The sequence below is a fragment of the Trichosurus vulpecula genome, chromosome 4 (assembly GCF_011100635.1).
Source record: "Trichosurus vulpecula isolate mTriVul1 chromosome 4, mTriVul1.pri, whole genome shotgun sequence".
Lineage (NCBI taxonomy): Eukaryota > Metazoa > Chordata > Mammalia > Diprotodontia > Phalangeridae > Trichosurus > Trichosurus vulpecula.
The window spans coordinates 425,238,421-425,265,888 of NC_050576.1; the positions used below are offsets into that span (position 1 = coordinate 425,238,421).

Consider the following 27,468-nt stretch of genomic DNA (forward strand, 5'->3'; position numbering starts at 1 on the left):
AAATGAGCATTTAACCCTTTTCCTGCCTCACCTAAAAGAGAAAAGTTTTGTGTAATGGTGTAGTATGAGGGCAGAGTTTATAATTTCAAAGAGGATCATATATATGTCTGAAGGGTTCAGAACTGCCGGATATAAGGAATTCTCAAAGTAGGAGGCAGAAGAATCAAAGCATATATTGAGGCTCCATAGTAACAAACCCATGAACCAGCATCCCCATTTTGATATTTTGATCAAAAGCTTCCAGGCCCAATAAGTCCGCCTCACAAGAGTAACCAGGAGGCCACAGAGAAGTATGATGGTATAAAGCAAAACCATATACATGCTTCCCCTCTATGGTAAAAAGATTACCCACTGGTCTCAAGTCCTTGTTCAGCACTCCTCAATCCACATGTAGGTCAGCTCTGCTACCGGCAGCTCCTGCTTCAGTTTCAGCTGTAGCTGTAGCTGTAGCTGTAGCTGTCTCTGGCTCTAATGGAAGCTGTTTTTAACCATCTAGCTAGCAGCTTCTTCGGGGGTGTAAGGTACGCTGGGGAAAGCACAGGTTCTTTCAATCTGCTTAAGCAAGGTGAAGGGGTTGACCAGGAAAGCACAGGTTCTTTCAATCTGCTTAATCAAGGGAAGCAAGGTGAAGGGGCCAACAAGCTTACTCCAATCCAACATACAGACAGCATTCAGTTAGTTCAGGAGAAAAAGCCAAACTATTCAAGGGCACTTGTTGACTAAGTGCTAAGGAGCCCATTTTTGGTTACCAACACAAATGGGACCCAACTAGAAGGAAATTGAATGCGTTCTGGTTGTATTTAGAAATGTGAAAAGTGAAAATGTGGCACTCCTAATTTAATGCTTAAGATAAACTAGAGTTTATTTTTCCTATTCAGCACTAAAATCTATGGGAAAAAGGCAGGAAGAGACTGTGATGGAAGTGGAAGATTAGTAAATGAAAATCTTAAGCAGGCAGCTTAGAGTGAAAGCCTGATAGCCTGATTTAAAAATCAATATATCAAGTTAGAAAGAGAGAGAAGGAATCGTGTTCACCTACCTTTTGGGCTAGGTCTGTAGGTGGGTTTTATTAAATCTAATATGAATATTGGCCCTGCACATCATTTGAAACTGACCGGATTATAATATGTGATCCCAAGCTGTTTGTAAATTTTCACAAGGAGAAGAATGTGAATGTAAATGGGGAACTGAAAGATTAAGGGCATATATGAATTTGTGGATAATAGTCTTTTTTTAAGGGCCAATAATGTATATTTATATAATTTTAAAGGTACATATTGTTATTTGGTATTAAGAAATCTATTAACTGCATGGCCCCAAGAAAGTTCTATTTCAGTGTTCAGTGAGGGGATGAAGGTGGAATTCACTTCCAGGGATAATATGGGAATCACCTTGGTAATTAGACAAAAGCCTTGTTTGGGATCTAATTTTCTGAGTGAGAGTCTCATATTTAGGAAATTAATGCTTATATAGGTTTATATAACGTTTGCTGTCAATCAGTAGACTTTTATTAAGCACCTACCAAGTGCCAGCAGGGCAGGTAGGTGGCAAAGTGGATAGCATACCAGGCTTGGAGTCAGGAAGACTGAACTTGCTGAGTTCAAATCTGTCCTGGGACACTTACTAGCTACGTGACCTTGAGCAGATCACTTAAACCTGTTAACCTTAGCTCCTCATATGTAAAATAAGCTGGAGAAGGAAATGGCAAATGACTAGTATCTTTGCCAAGAAAACCCCAAATGGGGTCGCAAAAAGTCAGACAAAACAGAACCACAACCCTGTACCAGGCACAGCGCTAATCACTGGGCATACAAAGAAACACTCTCAGGGATCTCCCAATGTAATGAGAGGGTTGACAGGTGAAAATATTGGGAGTTGGATGTATAACTAAATCAGATTTCTTCCACTCTCAGAGAGTACAGACACGAGGGAGGGAGAGAGGGCTAGAATCTGGAACTCAAAACTTGTTCTGAAAAAAAAAATGTTTAAATTGTTTTAACATGCAATAGGGGGAAAAATAAAATATTTTTTAAAAAGAAAACACTTGGAGTTGGTAAGTGGGAGAAATAGTAAGGAAGCTAATGTCACTGGATCCTAGGGTACAGGGGAAGGGGTATAGACTACAGAGCAGGTGTACACCAGGGGAGTCTGTGCCTTCCACATTCCAGGTATAGAACAGCATTGAACCCCATTGATCAAGTTTGGTCACAGAGGTGCCAGCTTTCCTTTGGCAGTGAAGACATATCATCAAGGACTTCTGCACTCCCCCCTTGGCCCTAATGAATGTTACCAATTGTGAAAACTGGTCCAAATAAAAAGGTTGATCATGCTCCAGTCCCATTTACAAGTTACATGTTAATATGGGTTCAGAGTTCTCTCTAGGAAGTTGGATCACAGCTTCCTACCTGGGATATGAAGGCTTAATTAAAGGCCCAGGGTCACAGCAGAGGAACAAATTCACATGAGGAAGTAGAGTAAGGAAGGGAAGCGATTTTTGCCCAGGCAGATTGCAGGAGTTGGAGGAACTAAAGAATTCATTCTTTGGAGAGACCTAGGAGTATTCACTGGCAAAGGTTGGCTCTCACTCATAGATGACATTCCAGTGTTGTTCTCTTGGAAATGAAGTAACACATTCAATTGAATTGCTGTTGAATTTCCTCACTGAGATCTGGGGAATTGTTTTCCTCATATACTGGAATGTTACAGAGCTATTGTTTTTCTTGTTGTTCGTGTGGTTGCTGTGTATGTGTGTACAAATTCAGTTGTAAATAAGATTTACCTAAGTTAAACCACATTGTACTGGTTCAGAAAAATATTCCAGGCATTGTATTTTTATAAACTTTGGCACGTCTGCATTCTTTTCCACTTTCATTAAGGTGTGAAAAATGCACTATTCTCTTTTTCTCTTTTGATTTTTTTTTGTAAATAAGTTCAAAAACCAAATATTTTACCTTTTGTTCCTCCTCCAATTTTTAGGGCACTGGAGCAGTTTCATAGGATGAATTTCGCTCTTTTGAGGCGTCTATTTGGCTTGTTGCACAGCATCAAGCAACAAGCAACCTTAAATCAGATGACGTCATACAACCTGGGAGTGTACTTTGGTCCTAGTCTTCTTTGGCCACCATCTTCTGCCAATCCTGAGCTGGTGAATAAATTTGCCAGAAAGATACCTTGAGTTTCATTCTTCTTTGAGCATCTAATGACCCTCCCAGTGTTTTAAATATGAGCATCAATTTTTAAAGATTTTGGATGTATAGATATACAGTCCCATAAAAGTTGTAATGTATCCAGATAGAATTGAATCTGGAATATTTTTCATCCCAGCCTTCAACAGGAAGATTATGAAGAAGGTTGAATAGTAAAAGTACTGGGGTCTTTTCTCCCCTTCAAGCTCAGGGGGGTAGAATAGCCCATGAACTGTGGAGAGAAAAGACTCCAATGTTGCCTTTTGCCTTTCCTCAATGTGCTTGGTGCTGTAGATGCCAGGTTTAAAAACAAAGCCATTCTTGTCCTCAAGGAGCATAAATTCTGTAAGAGAAGACATGTATACATAAGTGTATGCAAAATACAGATGTGAGGTCATTTGGAGGAGGGGACAGAGCAACTGGCAGCTGGGGAATCAGGAAAGGTCTCATGCAGAATGTGGCCCTTGAGCTGAGCTTTCAAATGGTATTGTTAACAAACTCATTTGCCATTTCTAAATATTCCCTTATCTATCTTAGCTATGCATAACCTGAGACATAGTCCAAGGGCATACTAAGGAAGCATCATATAGATGTACATACATACATAAATACATATATACATACATATGTACAGTCCACAATGGGGGCCCAAAATAGATACAGTATCTACATATACATACATACAGAGAGAGGAAGAGAGCCCACAATAGGGGCCAAAGCCAGAGACAGATGGACAGACAGAGAGATATACATACATCCAGTTTTATACACATATATCCACATACATATATACATACATACATACAGAGAGAACCCATAATGGGGGCCAGAGCCAGAGATAGATGGGTATACACACATATACATATAAACACACATATATATCTACATACATACATACATACATACATAGACAGACAGCCCATCATGGCGGCCAGAGCCGGGGAGAGATAAAGGTACATAAATAGACCGATAGACAGATATATGCATATATACACACATATATCTACACACACACACACACACATCCCTCTGTGGCCAGGCAGGTAAGCAATATTTTCTCCAATTTTGTCACTCTCCTTCAACTAAACTACAGATGTTTTTCCTTCACAGGCTTGTGATAACCCATTGTCTCTGGTACTAAGGTGAATTAAAATTATTTTGTCTGCTATTTTACAAACTAATAAGAAATTAACTCATTCCTTTCTTCCTAAAGGTCCACTAATGTCATCTTAATTGTGTAAGTGGAGACACTAAGGCATTAAGATGAGATCTTAGGGAAAGTCTATAATTTCAAAGTTTGAAATCTAAGGATTGAAAATAAAAAGTAGTCTTGCATCTTCTTGTCTCTACTTCATAGCAAGCTACTGCTAAGAAACTTGTGAATTTCCTATGTCATCTTTTGTATTTTTGTAAGATTGGGAAGGCTTATATCAAACAAGGTACATAGACTATCAAAAATGCCATCTCCCTCGTGCTTTTTCTGTTATAGGCCCCTCTATTAGTAGAGTTCATTATTGAAAATTCCGGGAAGATATTTGGAGAAGAAGTCACTTCTTCCTTGGTGGACATTTCAGTCAGTTGTAACAGAGACAATGCCTCAGGTATCATGAATCATTGGATTGTTTTTCCCCTTCAAATATACCTTCTTTCTATCTTCCAGCTGCTCTACCATCATGGGGATTGTGAACTGCTGAAAGTGTGGTGGCTCTGAGACTTTAAAAGGGACCAAAGACTAGATTGAAGGGTGAGGGAAACCAGGATGGGATTAGGGGAAGCCTAATGGGGGGTGGGTGTGGGCTGGAGAGTAAGTGGGGCTAAGGGGAATGAAATTTTGGTAAGAATGAAAGTTTTTAAAGATAATAAGAAAGGATTCCAATAAGAAAGGATTCTCTAGACCTTCAGAACTGGGTATGAGTCTGAAATACCTTACAGAACTTCTCTCCCTGCATATCGCACATCAAAGCCTGTTTCACATGGCCCAGATGAAACAACTAGGAAAAACAAAACACCTTTTGGGCCTAAAAGACCATCTAGCTATTGAGCCAAGTAGCCACATACTTTCTCCTGCTGTTTGTCCACTGGTGCTGATTGGTTTGAAATGTGCTAGAAAAAAATCCAGTCATAAAAGAGACTGAAGAAAAACAAGGCATCAAAGGGACATCAGTAAAGGGCAGGGTCACAGAGAGAAGTGGGAGTGGGCAAGGAACAACAGAATAAAGGACAAGGGCAGCAGAACGTAAGACTTGAAAAAGCTGGGGTGGTAGAGGGGAGCCAAGATGGCAGCTGGAAAGCAGGGATTTGTGTGAGCTCCCTCTCAAGTCCCTCCAAAAACCTATAAAAATGGCTCTGAACAAATTCTAGAACTGCAGAACCCACAAAATAGCAGAGGGAAGCAGGGCTCCAGGCCAGGAGAGCCTACATGGTCGCTGAGTAAGGTCTATTGCACGGAACTCGGAGCAGAGTGGAGCAGAGCCCAGCATGAGCCGGACATGGAACTACCAGAAGGGAGACCGGAGGAACAGTCCCTAGTGTCCTGAATCAGTGAGCTTTGGCAGTTACCAGACTTCTCAACCCACAAACACCAAAAACAACAGAGAAGGTTAGAGGGAAAAGCTGTGGGGGACAGAGTGAAAGGAGTTCTCAGTTGGGCCACACCCTGGGGCAGCAGCGGGGTGGTGCAGCTACAGAACTACAGCTGCAGTTGCTTGCACACTAAAAGATGAGGTTTTATTCTCATATTGTTGTATTTGCCTCCTATCTTCCCACCTACCGCAGGAGTTTATTCTTCCTCTAAAAGATGCAATCTAACTATGAGAGTGTTGGGTTTGCCAAATATCCCATCACCTGCCACAGAAGTTCAATTAAACTTCAGCTAAGGCCTGGATCTACAGTCTCCTGAAGGACTCAGATGCTGCTGTAACCTCTACTCACTGTTTCTTGTACTGGCTGTAGCACTGGTCACACACCCAAGCTGGGTTCTCTTTGCTGCCCTCTGCAACCATTTTCTTAGTGGAGCAAGAGCTGCACACCAGCCTGCCACAGTGATGGCAGTGATGACGGCAGTTAAACTAAGAAATAGAGAGGAGGGGAAAGGAAAGGGGAGATGGGCAGATTAATAAATGTTTTTCTCAATAAATTAATAAATGGTTCTATCAATGGAGTCCCCTTCCCTCCCTTCTTTTCTCCAGTTTTTTAATATTATGTACTCAGAGGACATGGTAGTCTTGGTGCTAAAGCAAATACATGCAATCTGACATCCCTGCCCTAGAGGAGCCTCTGTTTCAGCTGAAGGGAGAAACTTCAAAGTTCGTTAAAGATTCTGCAATGTTGGGCTGATCATGAAAACTAGTTCTACCTTCTGGTAGGCACAACACAGTGGGAAAGAAGAGATACCCACACATCTTTTTAACAATGGCTTTCAATTAAACAATGAATCAGCACTTATTAAGTGCTACTACTATGTGCCAGGCACTGTGCCAACCAGATCAATAAAACCAATCAAATAACCTATATTTCTCAATAATAATAGTTTATTAAAGCACTTTTACCTATCTATCACCTTGTTTCATCCCTATGGGCAAAGGGTGAGGTAGATAAGTTTTATCATCCCCATTTTTACAGACAAGGAAGTGCTTGTTAGTGACACACTTGGGACTAGAACATAGGTTCCTTTGTTTTGCGCTGAGGCTGCCTCTCACTTAGTAAGAAATGAAGCAGGCAGCTGCTTACCATGGTGAAACGTTCACTTCTACACATCATACAGGTGATTTCCATCTCATCTGGTACCTACTCCCGCCTAGCTGGTGGTTTTCAGGCGGCACAAATTCCAAGGGATCACTCTGTGGGAAGCTTCTCTCCTTTAAGCTTGGAGATCATGCAAAGGAGACTCCAAAAGAGCAGATGAAAAGTAAGAATTAAAGTTAGAGCTTGAATAGAGCTAAGTGGGCCAGGCCATATCAATATGTCATTAGCCTAGAACTTCTAATTTGGCTGTGTTGGCTATCTTTTTTTTGAGACAAATGTCATGTATTATATGCTAAGAAATGTCATAGTCATTGCTTCGTGGCATGCAAGCAACATTTTTGGTCCTATTCAGAGCAAAGTTTTCTGGGTACTACAGAGGAAAAATAATCTAAGATTCTTAAGACCAGCTCAAAGACAAAAAGCTGGAAATCTACTAAGTACACTGTACCTCTGAATATTGTAACCTTGCTAAGTCGCAATGTGGTAAGGTTTTTGAGTGCTGCTTGACAAAAGCCAGGCCACAAAAGAGAGATCTGAGGTAAGAAGAGCAAGGCAGAGGTTCCTGTTTCTGTTTTCCACAATATACATATACAATTAGAATGACTCAGGAGTACTCTGACTGGAGGTCTAGGAAACCAAGTTAGGCTTGGAATTTCCTCTGGGCTACCATCTCTATGATACTCACCTCTTGATAAAATTGAGAAATCATCTTTGGACAGGGCTTGATTGGAAAATTTAACTCCTTCAGAGTTTTGAGGCATAAAAGATAGTCCATAAGGGGTTTTCTCTTATAAAGGGGATTAAATCCTATTATTTGGATTTGTAACCCAGATTAGGCAAAGGGCTGCGATTAGAGACACTGTTTTTATTCCTGGAAGGCTTTATGTTACAGTGACCAGGCAAAAGCTTGAGAAGAGACTACCAGCTTACTTTTAAGGAATAGGAGTTTAGAATATTTTCCTGATCTTATCTGTTATCTTTATAGAAAAAAAAATGATCGCTCTTGTTTTACAAATGAGAAACCTGAGATTAAACAACAAATTGTACCAGGTCTGAAAGTCAGTGAATGAGAGTCAAGAATTTAGGATTCCTGGTTATAATGGTATCAGAACATTAGAGTAAGTAATCTGCTCAAGGTCACATGGTTACCAAGTGGTAGAGCCAGGTCCAGATAACAGGAATTCACATTTACAAAAGAGTCCTTTACAAATTTCAAAATGTTTTTGGAGACCATCATTCATTCCATAGTTACTGAGTATGTAAAGCATGTTTATTTATCTTCACTTTTGACAGATGAAAAACTGAGGCTTAGAGGGCTTAAGTGATTTACCCGAGGCCACGTGCTGAGTAAGAACTGGGACTAGATAATAATAGCAGCTCATATTTATGTTGCTTCTTGAGGTTTACAAAGTACTTTCTCCATAAAAATCCTGTGAGGCAATAGAGGATTATCCCTATACTTCAGATGAGGAAACTGATGCTTGGAGAGATATTACAGTTCCACAGCTAAGAAGCATCAGAACTGGGGCTAAAACAAAAATCTTTTGATTCTCAACCCAGTGTTCAGATGTCTGTACGTGAAGAGAACTAGTACAGAAAAACAGAGGGGCAATGTTGTGATGAAAACACCCTGGGGCTCTCCACAAGTGTCTGCTGCCTTTATCAGCCATATACACTGAGATATTTATTGAGTACTTGAGCAGTGTATGAAACTCAAACAGAAATGGATCCCTGTGGCTGCGTATTGACTTAGAGAACCACAAACTGACATTTATATTTTACTATATTTTGCTTATTTTGTTGAACACATGCCCATTACATTTTAATCTGCTTGCACTAAGTGTGATACCTCTACACTTGAGGATGCTGTTTTGGGCACCACAGGGGCCCAAAGAAGGATAAAATATGGCCCCTCTCCTTAAGGTGTTGATGATGTAGTTGAGAAGTTGCTGGACAAAGCATAAACACACTTAAAAAGGTGACAATGTAAGGACACATGTAAGGGCTAAATGAGTGTTATAGGAACCTAAAGGAAAGAGAACTGTGGGCCAGGAAGGTTATTTAAAAATCTAGTGAAGAAACAACTGATGAATAGAAGTATGCATAGAATAATTATACACACACACACACACACACATATATATATACACCTATGTATGTCTAACAGTACCCATCTCTAGGGTGGGAGGGGGAGAGGGAAGAAAAAAGAGAAACAGAAAATTATCACATGATAATTTTCTTGTATATTTGAAAGTAACAGCAAGTCGTGCACAATAGATTTGTAGTTTCATATGCAATCGTATTTTTTTACTGAACTATGTTATGGAAATGTTTCTTTTATCCCATAAATTAAAAATAAATAAAAAGAACCATAAAAAAGAAAAAAAATAAAATGCTTGCGTTAATCTTAATATTTATGGCCATTAAAAAATCTAATGGAGGAGGACTGGACTTTAAGACCAACCTTGAAAAACAGGTAGGATTCAGGAATATACAATAGGTGGAGGGGGAAAAGGCATTCCAGACAGGGGTAATTAAAAACCCAGCGGCTGGAACAGAGGGTTTTTCCAGAGAATGGTGGGATTTAAGTTTGGAAAGGTAGGAGCAATGGACTGAAGGGACTTTAGAGATCATAGCCTAACCTCTTAGTTTTACAGATAAAGAAATTAAGTGATTGAAGCCAGAATATAGAAGACCTTAAAATGGTAACAAAGTTTAGAGTTGAACCAAAAGGCCGTGGGAAATCTTGGAAGATTTTTAAATAAGTAAATGACATGGGAATGACATAACAATGACATTTAAATAACATCTGAGGAAACTCATCAGATAATCTCTTCTATGTACACTCCAAGAAGGTGGCTGTTTATGGAGGCTCCCACCCTTCTGGATTCCTGGTAATGGATGGAGAAGAGTTCAGCTTCCTCTGCAAAGACATCTTTTTACCTTAGTTCAATAAATTTGGGAAACAGATGAAGATGAATTTAGTCTAATGCTTCCACTGAGCTTGAAAAATCTGGATAGTGAGAAATAGCTCCCAAAGCATTCACTCAATCCACAACGGCATCATAAATTACCATCTCTGGCATGCAAAGCTAGATCAAACCCAGAAAGAGGAGCTTGAAAGAATGATTTTCAGAAGGTCAGATGCAGAGGTTTTTTTAGAAAGAGGCAAAAAAGGGAATATGGAGATAGCGTTAGAGGAAAAAAACAAAAAAGTAGGGAAAATTTCAGAAATTTTTCTTACCAGGAAAAGAAGCAGCAGACAATTCAAGTGATATTGACCTAGATAAAATCTCAGGCTCTGACACCTGATTAAAATTGTCTTGGAGGTGAATTACAGAATCTAAGGAGGAAAAATTTTAAAAAATTCAGGTAAATTATGGATGACATGCTGTTAAAAGCATGGCTCAAAAAAAATGTATCGCTGTTCACTGTAATGGGAAAAATTAACTCAAAGCCAGTTCAGTTTGGGTGATGAACATTTCTCTGCTTTCTTGAGAATATAGAGAGAGTTAAAAGCCCCCATAACCCAAGAGCATATAGGTTCCTTCCTTCTGCTTTGGTACCTGAGTACAGAAAGAGCTGAACCTTTAGCTAGAGGACAAAAGTGAACACTGAGTTCTCCTAAACCAAGTGCCCAAAGGATGTGTCAAGACTTTGAAAGGATGCTTACACCTAGAGATTAAACCCAAATTGCTTCAAGTACTGGCTTCACTTTACTGCAGCACTCCAACAGGCCGCTTGTATTTCAATAATGAACTGTAATGTAGTGGAGTGATTCCAGAAGTGATAGAACTTAAGGAATGACTGCTCATATGCCAGAAGCAGACATGTCATTTCAGACACACTGGTACCCCAGCAAGCTCTTAATCCAGGGTTTTTCTTGCACAATAATTACCCTCCTATGACCTTTAGCAACTCAGGGAAACAAAGGGGAGGGGAATTAGAAGTGCAGCATGGTATATCGGTCCTCTGCCGTCCCAAGACCAGAGTGTGCTATTGACAATCACCTACCTGATCACTTTTCTTTCAATGAATATGGGAAATCAAGTGCTTTCCCTGCAGATCTGGAAAGTAGTGCATCAATGTCCTCCATGGTAAAGCCAATTTCTTTCCCAGTCAGCAGGTTGTGTAGGGTTTGCACAGCCACAGTAACCCAGTCCACTTTCATGTTCATCAGCAGCTGCTCCAACATGAGTAAGGGGCTGGAAGACAGGTTGAAGTAGCTGGCCTGGTGCATCTCAGGCAAAGTCAGCAGAACCTGTATGAGAGTTTCATCACAGGAAGGATGGTAATATGGGAACTTTAGGGTGATACTGAAGGCCTGTGGAGTGCAATCTAACCCATAAGAACAACCAATTGGTTTCTCTTGGGAGAAGAAAGCCCCAGTTCTGATCTAGACAAATGGAGGCATTAGGATGCATAAAGTCATACAGAAAGTTATGGCCTCTGAGATGGAAACAAGACAGTCTTTTTAGGCCTCTTCCAAGTCTGACACTTGGAGGTCTGTATTTGTTTGAATCATAATGTATTCCATAATTAAGATTTTCAGTATGCAGGGGAAACTATTATACATATAAAATGTCATTTTTGGGGCATTAATTGCATTGTGATGTCTACATTTGCATCACAGAAACTGCCTGCCAAAGTCTGAAACTCCTTCATCCAAGGCAATCAAGTAGTTTTTCCCAGTGGCCAGAGGCATCTAGAGAAGGAAGACAAGTCTAGATGGAGTGGCCTAGTAAGGGCCACAGGCAGTGAAGGGAGGGTTTACAAAGAAGATGAGTGTGCCAGGGCAGGGAGGACAATCCCAGGGTAAGTACCTGGGAGCAGAAGGCTTGATGCCTAAATGGCAGGATATCGCAAAGCCTATTTATGAGTTCTGGATAGGGCTGGCCCTGCTGGAAGTACTCCCTTTACAGGCCTGCAGTTTTTCTTATGTGTATAAACTTAATACAATGCTCTACTTACCTTGGACCCCACGTATAGAGCTTGGATCTCATAGTGTTGAGTAGCTGTCAGTTCCCTGTAGAAGTGAGTGGTGAGGTAGCTGGCTACAAAGTGAGAGGCAGTCAGGCTAGGATGCTGATCAAAGGAACTTTCTGTGACATCAAGGCGCATGGTGGAGTCAGAGATTCTCTGAAGGAGCTATAAGGAAGATGGGTAGAAGAGGAAGGTGAACCCTGGGGCCAACCACAACTATCTAGGCCAAGCCCTCCCAGGGAACTGAATGCTGGCCAGCTGTACCTTATAGATATAGAGAAAGCTAGCTGGGCAATGGCCTCTCAATGTGTCTATGTAACATGTTCTTAATTTCCACACGAAGCAATGATCTGCGACTGCTGATGTAGTACAGCTGCAACCCCCCTTCCCCCCAGTATTTGGTCTGGACTTGTGATTCCCTGCCCATGACAGTGGTGGTGGAGGTGGTGTTAAACTCCTGGTGTGGAAATTCCCTTCACTGAGGCAGATCAACAGCTCAGCTGTAACTTCTGATGATCTGAGAGTTGCCAAGGGGCACTGAGAGTGAAGTGATTTGCCCATGTTTGTTCAGCCAGAATTTATCTTAGGAAAGATTTGAACCCAGGTCTCTTTTGACTCAGCCATCTGTCCAGTGTGCCTTAGCAGAGTTCATTTTTTCTTTTTTTTACATTAATTAATTAATTTTTATTTTTAGTTTACAACATTCAGTTCCTTGAGTTTTTGAGTTTCAAATTTTCTTCTCCCTCTCCTCCCCCCTCCCACCGAAGACAGCATGAAGTCCAATATAGGCTCTACCTACACCTTCACATTAAACATATTTTCACAATAGTCAAGTTACAAAGAAGAACTACAACCAATGGAATGAACCACGAGAAAGAAGAAATAAAACAGAAACAAAAACAAAACAAAAAAGAGAGAGCAAATAGTTGGCTTCAATCTGCATTCAGACTCAGTAATTCTTTATCTGGATGTCAATCACTTTTTCCATCATGAGTCTTTTATTTTTTTGGAGGGGGGAAGGTTAGACAATTGGGGTTAAGTGGCTTGCCCAAGGTCACACAGATAGTGTGTCAAGTGTCTGAGACTGGATTTGAACTCAGCTCCTCCTGACTCCAGGGCCAGTGTTCTACTCACCTAGCTGCCCCTCCATCATGAGTCTTTTGGAGCTGTCTTAGAACCTTGCATTGCTGAGAAGAGCCAAGTCTATCAAAGTTAGTCATCACAGATACCGTGTATCTGTAATCACGTATGATGTTCTCCTGGTTCTGCTACCCTCACACGGAATCAGATCATGTAAGTCTTTCCAGGTTTTTATGAAGTCTGTCTGCTCCTCATTTCTTACAGCACAATAGTATTCCATTACATTCATACAACACAACTTGTTTAGCCATTCCCCAATTAATGGGCATCCCCTTGATTTCTAATTCTTTGCCACCACAAAAAAGCTGCTATAAATATTTTTGAACATATGGGTCCTTTTCCCACTTGTATGATTTCTTTGGGATACAGCCCTAGAAGTGGTATTGCTGGGTCAAAGGGTATGCACATTTTTATAGCCCTTGGGCAAAGTCTCAAATTGCTCTCCAGAATGGTTGGATCAGTTCACAGCTCCACCAACTATGTATTAGTGTTCCAATTTTTCCACATCCTCTCCAGCATTTATGATTTTCCTGTTTTGTCATGTTAGCCAATCTGACAAGTGAGATGTGGTACCTAAGAGTTGTTTTGATTTGCATTTCTCTAATCAATAGTAATTTAGAGCATTTTTTTCATATGACTATAGATATCTTTAATTTCTTCTTCGGAAAACTGCCTCTTCATATCCTTTGACCATTTATCAACTATGACTTGTTTTCTTAAAATTAAACTCAGTTGTCTATGCATTTTAGAAATGAGGCCTTTATCAGAAACACTGGTTGTAAAAATTTTTTCCTAATTTTCTGCTTCCCTCCTAATCTTGGTTGCATTGGCTTTGTTTGTACAAAAACTTTTCAATTTAATGTAATCAAAATTATTCATTTTGCATTTCATAATCCTCTCTATCTCTTGTTTGGCCATAAATTCTTCCTTTCTATATAAATCTGACAGGTAAATGATTCCTTGCTCTACCAGATGGCTTATAGTATCAGCCTTTATATCAAAATCATGAACCCATTTGGACTTTATTTTGGTATATGGTGTGTGATATTGGTCTACGCCCAGTTTCTGCCATACTATTTTCCAGCTGTCCTAGCAGTTTTTGTCAAATGGTTAGTTTTTATCCTAGAAGCTGGAATCTGGGTTTATCAAACAGTAGATCACTACAGTCACTGACTACTGTGTCTTGTATACCTAACCTATTCCACTGACCTACCACTCTATTTCTTAGCCAGTACCAAGTAGTTTTAATGACTACTGCTTTATAATACAGTTTAAGATCTGGTACAGATAGGCCACCTTCCCTAGCATTTCTTTTCATTAATTCCATTGATATTCTGGGACCTTTTGTTCTTCAGATGAATTTGGTTATTATTTTTCCTACCTCTACAAAATAATTTTTGGTAGTTTAATTGGTGTGGAACTAAACAAGTGTAATATTAATCAAGGTGGGACTTTTTTTTTACTGTTTTAGAATGCTAAATTAATTGTCTTTGATTGAGCCTTACTAAGTGCAAAGCCCCAGGCCCAAACCCCTAACTACTAGGTGCTAAGCCTATGTGGGTATGAAGCCCAAAGGGTCATAAGGGGAGTTGCTAAGACCAGAGTCAATAGTACTCGCCTAAGTGCTGGTCACTCAGATGATGTCTGATGATGTCTAAAGACTGTATAAAAAGAGAGAACAGAGCTTTTTGCTTGAGGCTCTGTTTTAACAATCCGGCTAGCAGCTTCTGTGGGGGTATAAGATCCACCCACAGCCAGCACCCAGAAAGCTGCCTGCATGCTGGGAAAGCACAGGTTCTTTTGATCTGCTTAACCAAGGAAAGCAAGGTGAAGGGGTTGACAAGCTTACTTTAATCCAGCATACAGACAGCATTCAGTTAGTTCAGGGGAGCATACAGACAACATTCACTTAGTTCAGGGGTAAAAAGCCAGCACCCTGAACTTCAGAACAAAATACAAACAAATTACAAACATCAACAGACAGACCCAATACAATTCATAGTTACCAACATCTAGGTTCAGCCCGGGAGCTCAGAACAAGGGCTAGCCCAGAGTCATGCTCGCCACCACTGCTGCTCCAACAGAAAAGGGATCTTCAAGCTGTCTTCTCTCCTCTTATAGAGTTTTTGACATCATCAAGCGTCGCCTGAATGACCAGAGCCGATTGGTTCTTGAGTTGGCCCCTCCCCTTAGGACCCTGGGAGGTTTACATCCACGTAGATTAGGTTAACACCCAATAGAGCATGGCTCTGGAGTGAACATCTCCCCTTAGCCAGCCCCATGAATCCTCACAAAGAGGCGGACTTAAACCCACGTGGTCTAGAAGCCTCTGCTGCCCCAGACATGCAAACTAGGCCCTCCCTGGAGTTAGCCCCACCTTGGGCCCCAAGGGCCCAGCACCTAGTAAGGCTTAATGAAATAAACTGAGTTACTCAAAGAAAACAAAGGCCATTTTGCTTACCGACACAGGCTCTCACTCCTAGAGGGGTGTTGGCGGGGGACTCTGGGCAGCCACTCTAAGAGCCTCCCGGCTGTCAACTCACACGTTGATAGTTTCTTGGTAAGTATGAATTGTATTTGGTCTCTTTATAATGTATGTTTGGAACTTGTTTGCATTGGCTCTGAAGTTCAGGGTGCTGGCTTTTTCCCCTGAACTAAGTGAATATTTGTATGTTGGACTGAAATAAGATTGTCAACCCCCTAGCATTACTTTCCTTAGTAAAGCAGATCAAAAGAACCTGTTGGGCTTGTGTTGGTCTTTCACTCCCACAACAGCTGCTAGTCAAATTGTTGTAACTACAAGTAAATTAATTTAGATAAAACTGTCATTTTTATTATATTAGCTTGGCCCAACCATGAGAAACTGATGTTTTTCCAATGATTTACATCTGACTTTCTTTGTGTGAAAAGTGTTTTGTAATTGTGTTCATATAGTTCCTGGGTTCTCCCAAATATTTTATAGTGTCTGCAGTAATTTTAAATGGAATTTTTCTTTCTATCTCTTGCTGTTGGGTTATTAGTGGAGTTTAAAGTGAAACTTGATGTCAGATTTGGCTTACTCTTTTTCAACCAAATGGGGATGAATTTACCTGGAGGGCTTTTTCATGATCTCCACTCTCTAGAAGGTAGAGGAGATGTTTTTGGTTCAAGCTGATTAAATGTTCTCTTGGAATAGGACAGAGGCAGCCCCACTCCTCCACAACTCGTATTCCTGGTGTGGAAAGAGGAAATGAAACACATGTGCTTTTAATCCAATAAAGCTTTATCACACACTTAACTCTTGCCTGGATTTTCCACCATACACTTGGCCTGGGTCTAGGGCACCTCTAAGAAGATTTAGTGAGTGGTAAAGGGGCAGTTATTATAGGACTAAAGCTGGAGAAATCAGGATTGGAGTTGTATGAGGCTAGCATGGTGGTGCCTGTCTGTTGTCCCCATAGCTGGTGGATTGCTTGAGCTCAGGAGTTTTGAGCTGCTGTCAGGATAAAGACAATTGGGTGCCTGTACTAAATCTGGCACTAATATGATGAGCCATAGGGAACAGAAGGCCACCAGGCTGCTGAAGGATAAGCAATCCAGCTCAGGTTGGGAAAAAAAGAGCAAGTTAAAGCTTTTTTTTTTAATTTCTTTTTTTTTTGGCAGGGCAATTGAGGTTAAGTGACTTGCCCAAGGTCACACAGCTAGTAAGTGAGTCAAGTGTCTGAGGCCGCATTTGAACTCAGGTCCTCCTGACTCCAGGGCCGGTGCTCTACTCACTGCGCCACCTAGCTGCCCCTAAGTTAAAGCTTTTGTACTACACAGCATGGTGGCCACTGTACTTCCATCCTGAGCAAGACAGGGAGACTCCCATATCCAAAAATAAAAAAACCCAATGAAATAAAAAAAAATTCATTAAAAAACAAAATATAAGGAATTGGATACATATCATCAAAATACTTTCCCATTTATTTAAAATCTCACCTTATCCTTGCAACTTTTATAGGACAGGAGGTACTATCAGTATCTCACAGAAGCAGAAACAGAGGCGAACAAAGGCTGAGACTTGGCCATAGCCTTTTAGACAGTGATAAAGCTAGGTTTAGAACTCAAACTTCCTGGTGCCTTTCCCAATACTCTCTCTAATCATGAGAACAGTGGCACTTAGTGCAAAGTTTGTCTCCAGCTAGTACACTAGATGGCTTCCCAGAAAGTTGAGAGAAAAGAAGGGGCTCTTTATTTGTGAGCAGCTAGGTGGCGCAGTGGATAGAGTGCTGGGCCTGAAGTCTGAAAGATTCACTCATCTAACTGAGTTCAAATCTGGCCTCACACACTTCCTAGCTCTGGGACCCTGGCCAAGTCACTTACCCCTGTTTGCCTCAGCTCCTCAGCTGTAAAACCCAATGGAAAAGGTGGTGGCAAATCATAATAGTATCTTTGATAAGAAAACCCCAAAGGAGATCTTGAACAGTCAGACTTACTAAAACAACTGAATAACAAGGAACACCTACTACAGCTTGAGAGTACCCTCAGGCTATTGCCTGGAGGAGAAGTCACCTGGTTACAGGCCAAACCAAGCAGATATGTGGGAAAAATGCCAGTTAGAGTTGTGAGACAACCTCTGACCCTCCCTTGCCATCTGAGCTCATTTAGACTCTATGAGCCTTAGTTTCCTCATCTGCAAAATCGGGATCACAGCCCCTCCTCACAGGGCTGCACTGAGGACAAAAGGAGACCATGCAACTTACAAACCCTGAAATTCACAGTCTAGCTACTCTCCTTAGCCATGATACCTTCTGAAGACCTGGATAAGATCAAGGCCGGGGAAGGAAGGCCCTTCAGTCAGACTCACTCTCCCTTTATTTACCATGAGAGAAGTTCACTGGTTGTCATCTCACCTCTCCTCCAAGGCAAACTGACAAAGCTCAAATAAAGGAGTAAAATGAATGGGTCCCTGGGTCCTGGGTCCTCACTATTACTAGGGTTTTTTTTTGGTAGTTGGTAGATGGATTGAAGCTAATGATCAAGGAAATCTCTTGCTTTATATGAGAGCTCCCCAGACCAAGGAAGATGGAGACCCACACTACTTAAACATACTGAAGAGGGACAGCTTTCTGAGGTTGGGAAGAGAGAGGGGATAGTTTGGGAAGACTGAACCTTTGCCTCTAGAATCAGGTCCATGACCACTGGTGGGCTGTCAGCAGAACACCTCTTCAATGTCTGCCAGTCAGACCACACTGGAGTGGACTGCAAATCCAGAATCTAAGGGAAGATAAGGAAAAACACTAAAAAACACATGGCAGGTTTTTGATCCGTAAGTAAGTTCCTTGACTCTTCTGGAAATGAGGTATCAAGAGATCCAGAAACATCTGCCAGCAAAAAGGAGGAGGAATCAGATAGCAAACAGATTGAAAAGTAAAAGCTTTGAGAGATCTGAGAGGACAGTAGATTCAGACTCCTATCTTCTCACCTTCCCTATTTTGGAAGAGGAAAAAGAAAGTAGAAGCTTGGGCACAGGGAGAATGGAGGAGAAAAAGAGGGTGTGTAATTCACTGGTTGTGAGAACTCCTAGAGGCCATGGCTCCATCTGAGAATTGTTATTATTTACAAGCCCCTTAGTTTCAGGGTTGAATTTAGGTCCTTGCTGGCAAGAAACTGGAGAGAAAGGAGAAAAGCCTTTCTGAACCGACATCTTGAGTTCTCCAAGCAGAATTCTGGACTCCATTTTCATTCCAATTAAGGATTTTCCTAAGAGCCCTGTAATTCCATAGATGGGATAAAATGCCATAATAACCTTTTTTTACATGTTACTTATATGTATTCTTTAAAAATCGGCTTTCAGGTGCTTCCCAATCTTGAATATAACATATATCCAAGAGCCACATTTTCTTAAAAATGTCATAATCCTTTCAAACTGGATTTTGAAATTAATCTAAAACAATTTTAATAAGCATATAATCTTCTCTGCGCATAATATAAATGTAACCTAAATGTTCTCTATGTTTGTTTGATGAATACTTAAGCATGAAATTGTAGTTATAAGCGATCCTTGTATAAATAAAACATACACAAAGTATGAAGAGCTTAACAGATAGCAAAGGCAAATCTGCCCCAAAGTCCTTACCATCCTCACTTAAATAGTCAACTCATAGATAGGATAAACAGTCTATTACCTTTTTGATTGATGGTGGTTTTACCTTCTGGTAAACTTGGAGCTCCTTCAGCTTTTTATGTAGCTCTGATAGTAATCCTTTTGGGACAGCTGGTTCAGAAATTCAAAAGGCCAAAATTTCTAGGCAAGGCTCCAGGGGCCCCCACTCCACAGACCAAAGGGCCATTTGGCTTCTCAGAATTGCATCCTTTACAGAAAACAGGTACTGCCAGCCACCTTTATCTAGGAGGAATACAGGAATCCTTGTTAATGAAGTCTAAATCTACACTAACATTCTTGGCTGCCCAATCATCCTGCTGACTCCTAGTGAACCTGCAGATCTTTTCCAGATGGACCATTTCTCCCCTCATCTTATGCTTATGAAATAAATATGACTTTTTTGAATCCAAGTATGAAACTACAATTATCTCTACTACATACCACCCTTTCAGATTCAGCCACATGCTCTGGCCCGGGATGGGAAACCTGCAACCTCAAGGCCACATGTAGCCTTTTAGATCCTTGGGTGTGGCCTTTTGAATGAGTCCAAGTTTTACAGAACAAATCCTTTTATTAAGGGGATTTGTTCTGGGAAGTTTGGATTCAGGCAAAGGGCTGCACTTGAGGGCCTAGAGGGCCACATGTGGCCTTGAGGCTGCAGGTTCCCCACCTCTGCTCTGGCCAGTCAAGATCTTTTTGGATTTTACTCTTTCATCCCACATATTTGCCATTCCTTCCAGCTTTGTGTCATCCACAAATGTGATATAAAAAACTATCTGTGGTCTCTGACTGGAAGGGATGGAAGGTGGAGTAAACAGCTCCCCAAACCTTCATTTAAAGAGAGGTCCCAGCCCAGTTCATCAGCTCTACACTCCCTGGACTAGACTCCACCAAGTCCCTTTGTCAGGTAGGTTCCCCCCCCCGACTTCTATTTTCAGCATCATTTTGTGTGATGTCTTCATTGTTAAACTGTAGGCTATGTGAGGACAGGGAATATTTTCAAAAATGTGTGTGTGTGTGCGCGCGCGCGCGCGTGTGTACACATACACACACACATTTGCGTCCCCAGCACTTAGCACAATGCTTGGAACATAGTAGGCACTTAATAAATGTTTACTGACTGACTGATAAAAACATTGAACAGTATAGGATCAACCACAGATTTCTGGGTTCCTCCACTGGAGACCTCTCCTTACTAGATGACATCAAAACATTAATACCTGCTGTTTTAACCTGGCCATTCAATCAGTTCAGAATTTATCAATTCATATTGTGACCTAGGCCACATCCCTCCATCTCAGCCACGAGAACAGTATGAGAGAGTTTATCAAATGCTTTGCTAAGATCTTGAGAGGTTAGAATAATCGAATGGATTTAGCGAGTGGAAGTTCGTAAAAGAGATAAATGTAATATGTACACTGTTTCAAATATCAAATCTGCAAATAGAGGATGGCAATTAAAAATACCCATTAAAAAAAGGCCTGAGTATTTTAGTGGCCTGCAAAGTCAATGAGGTAACGGGATGATGAAACAGATGAAATAACTAAAGTTATGTCTTAGACTGCATTAGAAGAAGAAGGCCACAGTCAGGTTGCATTTTGCTATCACTGGAGGAAATTGTGAGTTCAGTTCTGAGCATCACATTTTGGAAGGACACTGACAAGATGGACAGCATCCAGATGACAGTTATCAGGGTGTAGAGGAGAGAGGACCATGAGACCATGACATACGATGATCAGCTGTAGGAACTGAAGATGTTTAGCTTGAGGAGAAGACCTAGGGGGACATAATAGCTGTCCTTCAACTATCTGAGGAGTTATCATTCAGCAGAAGGCAAAAATTAAATGAGCTAGTATTTGTAAAAAGTTCCTGGCACACAATAGGTGCTATATAAAAGCTTATTATCTTCCCTTTTTTTCGAGACTCCTTCTTCTTGTCCCCACAGGGCAAAAACAGGAACAAAGGGCAGAAGGAAAAAAGTGATAAATGGGAGGTGAAATTTGCCTTAAACCTGGGCAGTCCAAAAGTGGAATGGGTTCCCATTGACTAGAGTTCTTCATGCAAAGGCAAAGAATGACTACTTGTTGGGGACAGTGTAAAATGCATAATGCCTGTGCGGGTAAGCACAGTTCAGGTTAGACGGTCGCTGCGATCTCTCTCAATGCTGGACTTCTGTGAGTCTTAGGCCTCTGTCCTAAACGCCCAATCTGCCACTCCTCTCTGATTCCCAGCTTTGTTTTTTCTCTACTTGAGCTCTTGTTCTTTCTTTTCTATCTGCAATCTTTAGGAGGTAGAGAAAAGTGTGGCTTACCTGGAAGCTCCGGTGTCTGGACAATCTGCTCTTGCTCCTGGCAGAGGGTGGCTTGGTTTGACACACAGTCCTCTGTCAGGCTTGGGAAGCACATCTGAAGGAGCTAACACTGTACTGAGAGTGACTGCCTATTTTTTCCTCTTCATTGTCTATGGAAAGCAAATGACAGTCAGGTGCAAGAGACAGCCTAATGACAAATTCCTAATGCATCAGTCCCAGAGAGAAAGGAGGAAAAGCAACTGACCATGTTTAGTTTGTCCTGCTGGCACAAAAGGGTAGTTGAGAAGTTTGCCAATTTGCTGAAGAACAACTGGAAAGCCTCTAATGCCATCAGAGCTCAGGAGAACATAGTCACAAGCTTTCGACCTGGAAGCAGATGAAGGGGAGGGAACATGGTGAGGTTAGGTGCTTCTAGAAATCAAAATTTCAATGCTATATCCCTGTTACATTTACTTTTTGATTTTCTCTCCTCCAGGGGAGATGAGGCTATCCATTATTTCCTCTTTCTTTGCTGTGGGACCTCAACTGCTGGTAGCTATAAAAACCCTCCCCATGTGGCCCACAATGACAACAATCCTGGCTTTGTGCCTACAGCCCGGCAATGACAGGCAGCAGTAGACCTGTAAACCTTGTGAATTCCTCTGAATTGTGGCCAACTAGTTACTGTGGTACTGCCATCAGCAGTAATCCTGAGGGGTTTGTTGGGTTTGAATATAAATCCTTATGCTGGTCTGTCTCATTTTTTCTGTATTCCTACCATCACACCTCACACACTTCTACGGATGTAACAGATGCTCAACAAATGACTGACAGATACAAGGCTATTGTTGCTAAAAACTGCTGCAGCCTAGACAGAGCTCACACAATTTTACTTCCCCTTTACAAAATAAAATACCAGTAGCCTAGAAGGGTGGCTGGTGGGGAGAAGTATCCATTTAATGTGGTAGTAATAGTGCTAAAATGAACAATTTTCAACAAAAAAAATGAAATGAAAACCAAACGGTATTTTAACCAAAAGGCCAGAAATGATTCTGTAGACAAGAAGGGATGGTTTTGCTTCTAGGGAGCAGCTGTTCACTTCACAACTCATTTCCATTCCCCTGACTCTACATCTCTGAGGGTGAACAACTTATTTTGAGGAGTCAGGCTTCTAATAACATGTGGAACATATTGATGAAATGGGTTTGGTTGGATTAGGGCTTAGTTTAGTTGTCTTCTATCCTCAAGTTCCTTAATCGTTCATTAGCCCACCTTGGAGCATCATTCCCTCTCAATTTCCTTTCCTTCTAACCTTCAAGTTCAAAGTCTTTTCATTAATAGAAATCTAATAAAATATAAGGCAATGTCTGACCACTATCTTTTCTCTTGGAAAAAAACATTTCTTTCACAAAATCTTTCCTAAGTTAGAGAGGATTCTACAAAGGTGATTAAGAACTCTACTTGTTTAGAATCACATAAATGAATGTGCTTATTTAGACATTAGGTTTTTCAAGGCCATTCGTAACTATATAATTATTTTGGACTACAGAGATTAGCAAGTAGTAAGAAGAGGACTGAGGGGCAATTCTTTTTCCCTCCTGCTTTCAGAGAATCCCACTTTTCTTGCTATACAACAGAGGAGAGGAAATTTACCTCACTAGAAGCCAAAGGGACAAAGTACGAAGCATCCTTACCTCGGCTCTCGAGGCTGCTGTGCAGACATTGCTCAGAAGCTGCTTGCAAGTTTTCCATAGTTGGCACTGGGTGCAGGCTAGGTCAAATGCAGCCATAGCTGGGGGGCTGAGGCCTTCCAGAATGTCCCTCAAGGGAGCAGTGGGTTCAATTTGCACGCTGCTTATCCAGAAGTCCTCCTGAAGGATGGGGATGGGGTCTCTAGAGATGCTAAGCAGTTTGTCAGTCACATCAGAAATAGAGTAAAATATCATACCTAGAAAAGGAGCAGTAAAATAAAAAATATAGGACACTGAAATGAGCATCATTAACCAATTACCATTTGGTAAGCACCTACTATGGGTGAGGCAACATGATAGGGATACAAAGACAAAAAAGGAACAGTCCTTGTCTTTAAATAGCTTACATTCTACTTCAGAGAAACAACATGTACAGATAGAAGAAACATACAGATATTAAGTATAAGGTAGTTTTCTTCTCTGAGGGAAAGGCACTAAGAGTTGGGAAGGGGGAGACAAAGAAGGTAGGAGATCGTGCTTGAGGTGAACCTAGAAAGGAGCTGGGGATTCTAAAACACAGAGGTGAGAAGGGAGAGCACTCCAGGCAGGAGGACATACTCCCACCATAACAAAACCCAGCTGTACAAAGGCAGGGAGACAACTGTAGAAATATTGTGTGGGAGGAACAGCAAGGAGGACATTGTGTGAAGGAGAGAACTGTGGACTAAGGCTGCTAAGGTATGTTAACGTCAGGTTGTGAAGTCAAGGGTAAGAGGTGCCTACTTTCCCAGAAAGCAAGTGACAGGGTCAGACCTGTGGCTTAGTGTGTTGGTAAGTAAAACGGGCTCTTAGCAATTAGTTCAACCAAGTGCCCTTGAATAGTTTGGCTTTTGTTCCCTTTGAGTAATTCATTGAGCCTTACTAGGTGCTAAGCCCCAGGCCCAAACCCCTATTAGGTGTAAAACCTTTGTGGGTGTGGATTGGTAACTAAGGTGGGGCCCAAGGTGGGGCTGACTCGGGTGAGGGCCTAGTTTACACAAGAGTTTGAGTGATAGGTTTGGGACATCAGAGGCTCTTAGATCACATGGGTTTAAGTCGCCTCTTTGTGATGATTTTAGGTCACGTGGTGGGTGAGTCGCATGTGTGACTCACCCCGACCCTGAAAAATATATAAAACCAGGGGTTGGCTTTTTTTTCTTTGGAGCTCTTACCCACAGCAGTGGTGGCGCAAGTGCCTCTGGGCCAGCCCTCCTTATGAGCTCCCGGGCTGAACCTAGATGTTGGTATCTATGAATCTGTATTTGGTCTGTCTGTCGATGTTTGTAATTTGTTTAGGGCTCTCACTTGTGCTGGTGTGCTGATGTGGAGACTCCTGGCAGCTGTAGCTAAGGGCCCTCCAGCTTGTAACCCGGATGTTGGGACTTTGTTAAACTCTGGTAACTATGTATTGGGATTTGAAGCAGACAAGGTCTGTCTGTTGATGTTTGTAATTTGTTTGTATTTGTTCCAAAGTTCTTTTTCCCCTGAACTAAGTGAATTGTATTTGTATACTGAATTAAAGAAAGCTTGTCAACCCCTTAGTTGCTTTCCTTACTAAAGCAGATCAAAAGAACCTATGCTTTTGCAATGTGTTGGCAGCTTTCTGGGTGCTGGTTGTTGGTGGATCTTACACCCCCACAGAAGCCGCTAGCCAGATTGTTGAAACACTTAGGGCTAAGGCTCTGGTGGCTGGGGGAGGGGGTGGCAGCCGGGGGTCGGGGGCAGACTTGAGGCAGGCCGACCAATGAGAAGGCTACTGCAACAGTTCAGGTCAGATGTATCAAACACCTTGCAGTCAGCAACACTCCTGAGTGCAGCCCAACCAAATGGAAAATATTTAACAAAATAAATTAAGGTAAAATAGGACACAGATGTTAATGTGTGACTTTCTAACCCGATGTGTGGACCTCACGTAGGGTTTAGCTGCCTCATTCTACCAATGGTCTAGGTGAGAGACCATAAGGGCCCGAGCTAGGGCGGTGGCCATACATATGAGTGGGAGAGATGTGATGATTACACTGTTGTCATTACTGTTATTAACAAAGTTATCATCAAACTGGCAGGGCATTCTTTGCAGGTTAGTAGATACAACACATCTAGTCCACTGGTGCGAAGAAAAAGCAAGGCACCATGGTTATAGTTAAGGGAGACCAAGAGAAATCCTTAAAAGAGGTCAAGAAGAGCCGTATTTCCATATGGGATCTAAAAAAGAAAATCAATCAATCAGCCAACGAACACATTAGGAGTGTACTATGTGCCAGGAACTGTGCTAAGCTCTGGGGGATACAAAGAAGAGCACAAACTGCCAAAACAGACCCTGCCCTTGAAGAGGGAGAGGCAGTATATAAATAAATAGACACACACATGATACACAGAGCAGGAAGGTGACTTCAGAGGTAATGGCCATGTTGGTAGGCAACAGAGAAAGGACCATTGGATCAGAAGAAATTAAAGATTATTGAGAGAGTGGGGAAGATGTTGTAGGCATCCTGTGCTGGAGAAGGCCAGAGGGATGTATATACAGGGGTTGGCTGATGAAAGGAGAAGGGTAACCCCTCCTTGTCAAGTCAAATAAAGATACTCTTGGAATCCGGGACTGTACTTCTACTAGACCGAACACAGCTATGTGTAAGTAGGTATATAAAAAAAGGAGGTGTGTGAAGAGATAGGGGAACAGGGAACCTGTTCAAGAAGCAATTAAAAGAGAGTCTTTTTTACATTGGAGCCCAGGTTGGAGGAGACAGCTCACTCTCAGTGGGTGGCACTAGCACTTGATAATACTCTCTTCTCTAACAGCTAAACAAAATGATGTTCTTCATAAAGCCTGAACAACTACATTGGGAAGGAAGCAAAACACTCAGGCATATACAGAAGTACTGGGACTTACACCAACAAAATGGAGGAGGATAAAAGGGTTTCTCTTTTAAGTTTAGATACAGGAAATAAGCTTAAGGGAGTGTCTAAAATGGTATGTATTTGAAATATATTATAGGGGAGATGGAAAAGATCTGAATTCCATAGTTTTCCTCTTCCCCAAGAAAGATATTATTCTTGGGCAGGAGTTCTTAATCTAGGGGGTCCATGAATTTGTTTAACATTTTAATAACTATAATTCAACATAATTGGTTTTTTTATAATGCTATGTATCTTATTTATGCATTTAAAAACATTCTTATCCTTTACAACATGACAAATGCGGAAATATGTTTACGTGATTGCGCATGTATAACCTGTATCATATTGCTTCTTGGGGAGGGGAGATGGGAGGGAGAAAAAAATTGGGAACTCAAAATTTTATAAACAGTGAATGATAAAAACTATCTTTATATATAATTGGAAAAAAATAAAATACTATTAAAAAAACCATTCTCCTGAGAAGAGGTTCATAAGCTTCATTAGACTGCCAAAGTGTTTCATGTTCTTGAGGGTTTTTTCTCACTACCAGTGGCATGCAACATTTGCTACTTCACCTCCCCTAAACAGAAAAAGGATATCCTCACCTGCCGCAGCAGCACTGCCAATGGCCTGCAGGGCTGATCAACCACTGCTGGTTCATAGAACAGTGGTACTGCCCCCACCTGAGATCGTGTTTTCAATCTTGTGCTCTACCTGGGCCAACTCTTGGATCATTTCTTGGTAGCGGTCCATAAACATGAGCTCACCATAGCTGGGAGAGGACTTTAGGTCAAACATGAACACCACCTGTCACAGGGGAATAAGAGGATGGATTATTTCTATGGCTGCACTCAGGAAATTCATAAATTTGTATGGAATTTAGATCAATTGTCATGACAATTTCCTGACAGATCAGGTCCTTGAGGTCTGGGCAGCCCTGGATGTAAGAGCAGATCAGAGAGTATTGATGCAGCTCAGTGTCATGGAGGACTCAGAAGAAATAGGCTTGAGTTCTGTCTGATCCTTACCACCTGTTTGACACTAACTTTGGGACCACAGGCAAGTCATTTAAGTTTGAATGAGCTTCAGTTTCTTTATCTGAAAAATGGAGATAAAAATATTTCCACTAATTCACATGGATGCCTTTTTATTAAGAAAAATGCTTTGTAAACTATAAAGTGCGACACAAAAGGGAGCTGTTATGATTGGCATGCAAAGGGAAGGAAGGGTAGCTGAAACATATTCAAGGGAAAAGGGACATGGGACTTCCAGTGGGTGGTGGGGAGGCTATTTGGATTAGGATTATTGTTAATGTCATTAGAGATGGGATACAAAAACAAGAATATAAAGGAGCATAAAGATGGCTCCCATCAT

At 41.3% G+C, this 27,468-nt stretch overlaps 1 pseudogene; it reads right to left on the minus strand.

Moving 5' to 3' along the window:
* Window positions 1-3,232: 3,232 nt before the first annotated feature.
* LOC118847370 overlaps window positions 3,233-27,468 on the minus strand; it is a 53,516-nt pseudogene continuing 29,280 nt past the window's right edge.